At 34.4% G+C, this 11,491-nt stretch overlaps 1 long non-coding RNA gene across 1 annotated transcript; it reads left to right on the top strand.

The window, feature by feature from the left end:
* The first annotated feature begins 5,419 nt into the window (after nt 1-5,419).
* Nucleotides 5,420-10,079, top strand: LOC111928926 (uncharacterized). The gene is made up of 2 exons (XR_015287199.1): nt 5,420-7,813; nt 8,839-10,079. It is a non-coding gene; the product is annotated as an uncharacterized LOC111928926 (long non-coding RNA).
* The last annotated feature ends 1,412 nt before the right edge of the window (nt 10,080-11,491 follow it).

Raw genomic sequence — 11,491 nt, 5'->3', positions numbered from 1 at the left:
TGGTTCTCCATGCACAGATCATAGCTGTACAGGGCAGATTGGTTACCAAGGACAATAAAATACACAGGGCATGAACAGCGGGCACAAAAGACTCAAGCTGGGCTAGTACCTTCCCTCTAGTGTCAGAAACATGTGCACATGGGACCAGACTGAGAATTCTGGATGAACATAGTTCTAGTTTAGGATTTTCACTCCTATCATAGGGTACTATGAGGATCAAGCATCCGCCTTTCAGTACCATCTTTGTTCCATGTTTCAACACTGAAAAATGGGCATGCGGATCACTCTCTATCTGCTGCTTCACTCTGAAAAGTGAAGGTCTGTCTGCCTTTCCTGTTACTTCCCCATCTGCAAAACTAGGACAACCACCTCCAGATATGATTAAAAGCAGCCACATGATACAAGATATTAACAAGGGACATATTACTATAAATTTTCAAGTGCACTGTTGGTATTTTTGAAATAATGTATTTCAGCTTCTGAATACATAAAGGAGACAGTATATTAATACTTGCCGTTCCAAATAAAAATATATAAATATTAAAGAAATAAAATAACAAATCTATTTGAACAGACAATATCAATATATTTTCTGTACATCTACATAAATGACAGATTTGTGTTGATTCTTAAGACTGATTTTCTTTGTTTTAATCCAAGAATTGTTAAGATTGGAAAAGACTTCTAAGATCATCAAGTCCAATCATCAGCCGAGCACTGCCATGTTTACCACTAAACCATATCCCAAAGTGCCACATCTGGATGTTTTTTCGACACCTCCACAGATGGTGGCTTCACCATTTTCCTGGGTAGCCTGTTCCAATGCCTGACCACCCAGAAGGGAAATTTCAGACAATAAATTTTTCCTCATATCTAATTAAGGTTAGTATAAAAAATGAAAAAAAAAAACAACAAAAAACACACAAGCTATTTTTAAGATCCATCTCCAATCAGAAGTCTCAGGACATAATGACAAAAAAAAAAAGTAAAACCAAAAATTATCCCATAGCAACACATTTTTTATGCATACAGGAGTAATACTGGCCTATTGTAAGGTACTTAAGAAAAGGGCAGGGAGACATCTTAATGTATATTCTACTTACTTCTCTCTGCCTCCACTTGTGGAGACCTGCGAATCATCTTTAGACCTCTACCACAATGATCTTTTTTGTCATTAAATAAAATTTAATCCAAAACATCTACAGTTTTAAAACATAATATCCTATGGCTTCTATCAGATAATCCATATGAAGTGAAGGTTTTGTTGCTTTTTGCAGCTACATTTTAAAAAGAAGTTGGCATTGGCTAGGGAAGTGTATCATAAAATTACCCACTCTCAGCAATAAACTGCTAAAAATAAAGCTGGTTTACACACTAAGAAGATCACAATGCAAGCACACAATTTAAAGTTAATGGTTTTATAGGCCGAAGCCACTAGCAGGGCATCCTTATCCTGCAGTGTGAATAGGATTATCCCTGCAAATATTCCCCCAACACAGAATTAAGCTGTCAAGTTTACTTTGCTGCTGCATGGAGGTATGCAAAAAATGAACACAAGTTCAGGTCAAGTATAATACTGCTCGACTATCACAAATTGCTCATGGGGCAAGGAAAAAATAGGAGGAGAAGTTCGAGAGTTGAATTGCTGCTAAACATATTTTAGGACATTAACATAATTAGTCTTAAACAGAATTACTGAATCATACTGAAAAGATGGTGACAACTATTTAAATGAAACGTTCTTTAAAATATATATATATATCTTGGATTTTAAACTCCTCAAATATCCTTGGCTTAAAATCCTTCTAATTTTATTCCCGGAACTACAATCACACAAACATGTTTGCTTCCTTACGTAATTATAGAAAACTATTAATGTTAGTCTAAAAATACATAAAATTACAGCTGTAAGCAGTTGAATATTCATGAATTCTCTATTACACTCACACAAAAACAGTCATAAAATAGGTTATGTACTTTTTCCACACAGTTTGCACACATCAGCAGCCTAAAGAGACTTCCATACCCCCTCATCTGAAAACATGTCTAACTTTATCAGTGTTTTCTTGTTAGACTGAAAAATGAAAAAAATAAAAAGAACCACTATCACTTTGTTAAACACAGAGTACTATGCTGAAATTGTAACAGAAGTAGAAACAGTTGCATATAATAATGTCTATAAAATCACAAGCAGCATAGAGACTCACCAAGCATGAGTAAGTTATTCTTCCTTTCCATACTAATAGGCACATACTTTCCATACTAATAAGGCACTGAATAAAACCATCAGGAAGTACCAAAAAACTTCATGTGATGCATAACAAAACCAAGAAGAATTTTTTCTTTCCTATGCCAAAATTTCAGTCTTTTTCAAACCTTATGTAATCATGTTTATGGAAAAACAACCAAAAAATGCAGATGAGGTCACTGAGCACAGAAATCTGTCAAAACCACCCTCAACAGTGAGTAGCTGGGGACTGGAAGGACACTGGGTAGAAAGCACCATATATGCTTTGCCCAATTCCTGTATTCTCTTACACAGATAGTGTTGATATTCCTACTCTCTGGGCAATGGAAGGGAGTTAAACTAACATAAACTAATTTTCTGTTCTCTTTGATGTGACAACCCTAAGCAAATTGCATAATATATCAAAGAAAATGTTCCCTTTGCTAAATTTTAGGATTTCTAGGGGGTGGGGGATTGTTATTTTTAACAGCTATTCTCTGAATATTTATAAAATAAAAAAAAAAAAATAGGAACAATATAAATAAAAAAATCCAGCCTAAGTGACTACATGAGAAAAAACTATAAATTTGTAATATTTTCTTCTATAGAAAGAGAAGCAAGTTCTAATTATAACCAAACAAATTTTAGGATATGAGCTTTATACACTGGTAATATTTGAACAAGGAAATCATGTGACTAACTATGCTAGAGCAGATCTCATAGATAAATATTTCTATCTACGAAAAGCAAGAAAAGAATGTCTTTAAATATTTTTAAAAGTTAAATATAATTATTTAAGAACAAAATAAACTCATCTAATCAGCAGATACCTCTCAATGCTTTCATGATACCCACACAAACAAATTGTAATACCAAAGAATGAATTCTTTAGAACATATTTTCCTTAAAAAAAGGTTTTAACAAACATGCTTTCTTATTCATTCCCTGTTTTCAAATATCTTGTATAATTTATTTATTAAAATAATTTTCCATTTTGAATAATTTTATTACTACTTTGTAAAGAAAAGACATGTACCAGAACATCTTTCAAAAGAAAATTAAAAACATTGATGCTACAAGCTAATGAAAACCACTGCTGTTACCTGCTCCTATTACTTTCAAGATATACTGAATGTCACTATAATAACAGTTTTGAGGTTATATTGCTTATATTTTACAGGTACCTTGATATCAAAGCATGTGACTTAACACCTAAGTATAAAATTACTAAATACTGCAAAAAAGTAAAGAAAAGATGTGAAATGGATCCAAGTAACTTTCCAGTATATGAAGAAAGCACTTCTAAATATATGAAATTATAATATAAGAATATATTAGAGTAGGCAAACTATTTAGGACAACATGAAGTTTCAGTTTCATTTTTAATGCCCAAATCTTATGATTTCTGTTTTTAATGTTACAAGCTTAAATGTTCAAGCCTGAAAAAAAGCAATAGACTTGTAAACAATTTCATACTGGAAGTTGTGCAGTCATAGCTGGAAGATTACCAACTAATGTTATAAATGTATATAAGACATAGAAGCTTTTCTGGACCCTAGAAGCTTCTCATAGTAAGAATTTCTATCAGTATGAGAGAATAAGAGATAAGGTATTCATGAATTGCCAAGACTTTTCAAAATTCTTCAGAGTCTTTCAGCAAGGCAAATTTGATGAATTGTTAAATGGTGGCACACTGATAAGAAATGGGAGTCCTTTCACGTTCTAGTCCTTTCCTCAAATGGAGCAGCCCTGTTCAATGCAATAATTTCTATGGATGTAACTCAGACTGCAACTCATAGCCACAGCTGAAGAACATCCTCCTTAAACCAGGAGATGCTTTCCAGTAGGTCTGTGCAAAAAACCAGCTGATTTCTTTGTTAAATGTACTATCTCCTTCCAATGTAATTTATCACTAACGAGATCCTAGTGACAAAGCAAGTGAAGTTTTGTAGTGATTTGTATTTGAATGGACAACTTGTGCAATATTGACTTCCACTTAATACACACTTCCAGCTGAGTTAGTGAAGTGGTGATGGTCTCAGTAGCTGAATCTTTTCACTGCTGAAAGTCTCAGAATTCACAATTCCATTTGATAAGCTTGTCAGACCTACCAAATAATGTTTATCTTTAACAATAAATTTTTGTCTCCTTATTTCCTGGAATACCCCCATGCACTGCAGTGCATATATAACAAAGAAAGGACAATCCAGTAGAATCTATATGATCTACCTCCATATTCCCATGTTTGATACATGCTGATCACATATCTACGCCTAATATGCACCACCTCTGAAGCATCAGAATACCTAAGAAGCACATCAAACCTCCTATCACATTTGCTTCAGTACTTTATCCTAAGACCACAGATATTTGTGCTAAATTATCATCTTCACTAAATTGTTGGACTCTGATCATGTCACACTGGCTACACACTTCCCTGTCAAAGGTACTATAATTTAGAAAATATATTATTTTCTAAATAACTAAGTATAGATAAGTGTATAAATTAAATAAATAAATAAATAAATGAATATAACCTAAAAATAGGTTATATTCACTTCTTTTGCATCTGGTCTTCCTGAAATTGTTATTACTGGTCAAGTACAGAGAGTATTTCTGGAAAAATTGGAACTACTGATTATGGCTTGCATCTTAAATTAAACTGGTTGTAAAAGTGTAAGAATGCTCATTCTTTTCAGAACAAACGCCATAGCTTGATCATATATTTGAATATTAGTATAACCATTTCACAGCTTTTATACAGATTAATTTAATTTAATCTCTTAAGTATTTTACTTTTAGTCATAATTTATTCTTTGTGTGTTAGCAAATCACAGCAATAGAATGGATGAGAAAAACGTCTAGAGAAAAGCACAATACTGTTCCAATACATGTATCATTGGTCATTTGGCACCATGAATTACACTTAAGGGTAACTCAGTTTGAGCTTTTAACCACCTTGAGATGCACCTATTAATAAAGAAATCCTTGAAAGATGAATTAACTGGTTTTTTAGTACACAATCTAGGTTTCTCTTTAGTTCCTACAAGATTATTTAATCACACATTCAATACAGTGAAGCACATATTTTCACTTTAATAAATTCAATTAAGGACCATCATTTAGAGGTCAGTGTGATGTCGTTCCGACTGGGAACGGCTATAAAGAACGACATGAACTCTCAAGGGAGTTTCAACACGAGAATTCTCTAGTTTATTGCTTCAGGCCTGTCTTATAGACAGATACGTGGAAAGTACAGAAAGGAAACTCTTATTGGTTAACAAAGTGCTACATTACCATCATTGGTCAGGGGCTCACTACCCCCCTGACTCTCTCCTGCAAGAGAAAACAAGAGGACTGCAAAACAACACCTGCAAGGCTGTTTAGTGTCCCTGAGAATTGTTTTAATTCCTTCTCATATTTTTCCCAGGCTACTTTCTCAGGCAGCCTGAGGAGCTATGCGGCCTGAAATTTGTACAGGCACTGTGGTTCAGATTTAGCATCCATAGTGTGATACGTACATGTCTTTATCACCCTGCCCCAAGCTTCCCACAAAATATGAAACTTTGGTCAATATTGATACCAATGTCCACAAACAATTCCTCACTGCCAAAACAGACTATCATATATAACAGTAAAGCAAAATTTTCAGTGAAAATATGTTCCTTTATGAAAATCAACTTGCTTTTCTGTTTAAATGAAATATTGTGCACACCAGAGAAAAAGGGTGTTAGTACTTGAAAGGAAAGTATATGGCACTCTAGGACTACTAAAATTCAGCTCTAATGTAACTAGCACTCTAAAATTTTCATAATGATTTTTCCTGTTTTAGTTAAACATTTATATTGTAGCATACTTATTTAAAAGAAACCTGTATTAATGTTCATAAGATGTATTTTACTGAAGACAACTTCAATTTGGGCCATTCTGTTAAAGTCTTGTCTTTGTGAAATTTTAAAAAATATGCACATGGCACTTAGAAATAATATTTGTGAGGAAATCCGCAGTGTAAGATTACAGGTTAAATAAAATTTCACACCATGAGCAGGGTTCACAAGAGCATTAAAAAAATAATCTATTTTTTCAAGTTCCAGTGATTCAGAAGAGCAAGTAACATGATGTTGGATAGCAGATACATTATTTTATCGAAACAGAATATAGACCCAAAGTTGAGGGATTCATAAAACAAAAGCCTCTTAAAAAGATACCATCAAGGCATTTCATTAGAACTCTTCAGAGCGACAAGTTTAAATTGGTAAGATTAATTATAAGCTTAAAATATTACCTGATTTCTCTGATGAAATATACTCCTACTCTCTAAAAAGCTCATATATATATAAAAACCTAGATATATATAAACACACAGTTTTAAAAACATGTGAGCAAAGACAATCAAAACAGGGGTGTAGAAAATTGAGATATAAAAAAAAAGGTTAAAGATGCTGAAAACCATAAAACCCCCATATTGTGAAGGGTGGGGGGGGGAAGAGGACTCTTTAAAAGGAAGGACTAGTACACAGAGTAAAAAATAACTTTGAAGATTTTTGAAGATTTTCTTAAGAGCTTCCACACATGCTCATAGTCATTGTTAGCTTTCTGGTATGATGCATTTTTAACAATATTTTTAGCAGGCAATTAGGAAGTCAAATTACTTGCTTTTGATGCCAAACTTCATACTATTGACAACATTCTTTACCATGGTATTACACATATGAACAGTGATAATTTCCATGGAGAGTGGCTCCAAGTTCCCCTGCAACTGAAATGCAAATTGCAAAGTTCAGTTTGATTTTCACTGCACACCTCTGGCAGATTTTGGTATAGTCAGTGATGACAGGAAGAACCTGGCAACTTCTAATCTAGAGCCCCATATGTTTATTTCTTTGTTAGAGGATTTCATAGTATATTTCTGGTCACCATACAACTATATTTAACTTTTCTAGCATGCTTCATATAATAACTTTTGGAAAGTTTTACTCGGCATACTGAAGTGGGTGACCATTTGAAGAATCTAGAAGCTACTGTGTTCCCAACTTACTTTTTGGGTTCTGAAATACTTAAAAGTCTCTTATATTAATAGTAGGAGGCTTCTTAAATCCAAGATTATATTGAACAATTTATATTATATTCATAATTATGACATTCCTATAACATAGGAACATATGAACATATAGGAACATGTTCCTATAACATAGGAACAAAGTGACACAGACCCCCTTACGCATGTGAAGGAGATCACTTTATTGTACAACTCTCACCCTTTTCATACCTTTAATCTCTACCTGACATAACAGAAACCAAACTGAGACCTAACAGAACTTAACAGAAAGAGGGCACCCATTGGCTGCCTCAAGCTGCACTGCTGCTGTCCACACATTCTACCATCCAATCAGCTTCCCGCTCATACACTGTCCGTGAGTTCTGCAATCCAATCAGCTATCTGCTCTACGCTGTTCACATGTTCCTCCAGCCAATCAAAATCTCACTCTTAACTGTCGCTCAACTGAGTTCCTCCTCACTCTTAACTGACTCCCCTCTCAACTGACTTTCCGTCATGCAGTCGTGCCTTTCCCGCAGGGCCTTCCGGTGAGCATAAACCTTAGCCAGTGTAGCAATTATAACCCCGTATCCTACAATAACACAAAAAATGCACTCAGCCACAGGCATCAGGATGTAAAGACAATCTTTAAAAATAACTTTGAAAATAATTCCTCTCAAAATATATAATTCTCACCTTGCCTTCAAGGAAATACTTTCTACAAGATTTCAGAAGACCATAAACCTTTTGAATGGATTAGAGTTTACATTACTACTTCCCTGAAAATGTTTTGCTTTCATCTTTTCATTGTCATATTAAAACTGAGAATTCCTGCTTTTCCCAAAGTTGCTAACACTGTTTGAAAAGAAGCAGGTCTGCAAGAGCCTCACAACAATCAACTCCCATGTATCACCATGAATGCCTTCAGTTGACATCAAAACCAATTGGGCACTGAAGGTTGTAGAAATGGAAGAACCAGATTTTATTTCAGTAAGATTATTAGACAAGGCATTGCATGTCATGGCACATTAAGGCACAATTTAGAATTAATTTTCAGAAGCTTTAGAGAACTGCTAAGAGCACCTAATGGTAAGAAGATTTTGCATCACTCTTCCTTTTTGCAGAGGATAGCTAAGAACAAGGAAAAACGTATTTAAGCTAGTTGTAGATAACATTAATCTTCTTTTGTCATCACCTTTACATTGTTAGCTTATCATATCAAGCTGAAAGCAGGCTTTCATTTTTTAAAACAGGTTCAATTTTACTCAAATTTGTTGAAATACCATGATCTTAGGAGACAAAAAAAAAAATAGAGGTTTCCAATATACTTCCAACTCCAAAATTTATTCACTGGCAGAACACAACATTTCTCAATGATAACTTCTGATCAAATGGAAAACTTACACCTTCATTAAAAGGATCTTGTTTCAATGATCGTTTGCTTCTGCCAGATGAGCCCACCACAACAATCTTTCCCATCTTCCTCTTCCACACCACTTTTCTCCAACAGCACAGGTGAAGCTTTTAGGCTGTTTCAACTTTCCTACTGACACTATTCTGTTTTGGTAAACAGTTTGAATACTGGAGCAATGCCAGGACCTGGATGTTGTCCCTCACTTCAACTTGGAAGAATAACAGGACATGCCTCTGCCATCCCTAGCATATGATGAAGCCTCTGACTCCATGTAAGAAATTGAACCTACGTAGAATCTTGAAGCTTTTACAGAGTGTGACAGAAGGGGGTCTGAGTGGAGGATAAATGAGGAGGAAAGTCCTGCCTGAACAAAAGCTTAACACACAGTTATGCCACACAAGGTCTGATTAGTCAACTGCAGCCTTGCATATCAGCCGTGAGTAAATTCAGCATGTCCTGTAACTCCTGGTGCTAAAGGCATGCACAGCATGACTTGTGACAAGGTGTTAACCACACCGTACTTTTGAACTGAGAACCTGTCTGCCCTTACTGCTACATCTTGGGGACAGTTTTTCCCTTATTGTGCTGTCTTGGCTGGTGAGCAGCAGTGACGTTCAGCTGGCATTTAACAGAGATAAAAGTACCATGAATAAAGTGTCAGCAGGAGAGAGTTCCTCTATGACACTTCCAGCTTGGTGGTAAGATGCTAGTCATAAGCAAAGCAAGACAGGATAGTCTTAGTTGCTTTGAATAAGAACAGGCTCCGTAAAACCTTGGAAAATACACTTTTCTGTCATTCCTGGTAGTCTCTTTGGCAAGTTGCAGAGAAAACTGGATGTGCAGTTTTCAGATCCAGTTTGGAGCCTCTTTTTCTTTACAAAGTCATCATCTGAAGAAATAAAATTACAACATTTTATAATATAAAATTGTGACTTGCAGACCTTTTGCCACTGTTTTACACCTGAAAGGCTCTTTGCATGTTCATTGCTCACAACATCGATACAGTACTCTGTCTACAAGAAGTGATTTCTAAATAGATCAGCTGGAAACAAATCCTGCCCCTGCTGTTCAAATTGAAAACACCATTCTTGCAGACAAAATGTTCATATGAAAGTTCATTTATTAACAATTACCTAGCACAAGAATGGCCAATACCTGAAAGACGCATGGAACTTTTTTGTTTCTCTTTCTGTATCCTCTTATTAAGTATCTGTTCAGACAGAGGAGTTAAAACTCAAGGAAGTTTCTTTCTTCTTTGCCCACTTCTGCAGCTGAATTGACTAAAAACTTTTGGTTTGATACAGTGCTTTTTAACAGACAATGTAAGCTTTCTTTCATTTCTGAAAAGAAATACAACCATCTCAGCAGCATTCTTGAATAAAAATTTAATTTAAAAAAAATTTAAAAAGCTTTAGTGACTCATCTGTAATCTAAACCATATTTTGTTTCTGTTACAACTGTAAATTTCCATGTAAAATTTATCAGAAATGTAATACTTACAATATGCCATTTATTTTCTCACCATTTAATAGATAAATGAAAATACTGACATTGTCACTTTTCTAGTCTTGGTCCTATTTTTAAGCCATATTATGCAAGTGAAAGACTCAAGAATATTGTATTCTTCCACACAAGCACTGAGGTAGACATCTCTTGCTGACATATTGGTTACTTTGGCTAGTTCATCTGTTCTCCTTGCACAGCCATTTGAACAACCTTGTTTGTTCATGAGCACCCAACAGAATAATGCTCACAGGAAATAGTGATTTCACTGCTTTGGCACTTACAACAAAATGATTAAATATCTTTATGTACTTAACTCCTGTATACAGTAAACTCTCAAAGATGGCTTGTTTTGTAAAATAAGAATTGAAATTGGTTTTAAGAAGCACTTATTTTCTGCAAGTTTTCTAAGCTCAAATACATTTTTTTTCCCCTGGGTAAAACAGCATATTTTTCTTTCTCCAATATATTTAGAGTTTGATTCAAGGTTTCCAGATGTCTAACGAAGTATATTTACTGGCATCATAAGACTGTAAAATTTACTATATTATATAGTGTAATTTAAATGAGAATCTCTGAGGTATTATTTGTAACCATTTAAAATACTTTAAAAATTTTATAAGACATGTATCTATTTATCTGTTTCTGAGATACTTCATTTCAAGTTTAAAGAACAGGAATGTCAGAAAGACTTTGCTTAACACAAATTCAAGTAAAAAATGGATGCAATAGTTCTGTAATTTTCTTCTTCCACAGAATTATCTTCATCACCATCATGCTTGTAGTAATCAATTTACAAAATCAAATATTATTAATGCAGTTATTCAATAATATATTTTACTGACCACCTAGATCCACTTATCTAGTGGATAATATATTTTACTGACCTCACTAGATCAACTCTTGGAAGCCACTGCAACGAAGTCTTCAGAAAGAGCGTTTCTATCAATTTTATATTATGGAAGCAACAGATGTTTCTTTCTATGTTGACAGGAAAAATTAGCTTCATAAAGCCATGATGATGTTGTTTAAGATACCAAGAGGGTATTTAGATTAAAACTGGAAACATAGTTTTCAGTTTGTATTGTCAAGAAATATCTATAAATTTAAGCTTCAAGAAAGCAATATGCTGAGCTATAAGTTATGCGGACCTAAGAATGACTAAGATTTATGGACTTCTTAGTGTCAGGAAAGGGAAAACTGAATTTTTTCCAGCATTCATCTCTGATGAAAAAGATTATCTACTTCCACACTCTTTTCAAGCTCGTGCTAAATTGAAGCAAGCAGAAAATTATTCCTGTTGCAGTTG

Source organism: Cyanistes caeruleus, chromosome 5 (assembly GCF_971803275.1).
Source record: "Cyanistes caeruleus chromosome 5, bCyaCae1.hap1.1, whole genome shotgun sequence".
In the NCBI taxonomy this organism is placed as follows: domain Eukaryota; kingdom Metazoa; phylum Chordata; class Aves; order Passeriformes; family Paridae; genus Cyanistes; species Cyanistes caeruleus.
This window is presented reverse-complemented; position numbering and strand designations above follow the sequence as displayed.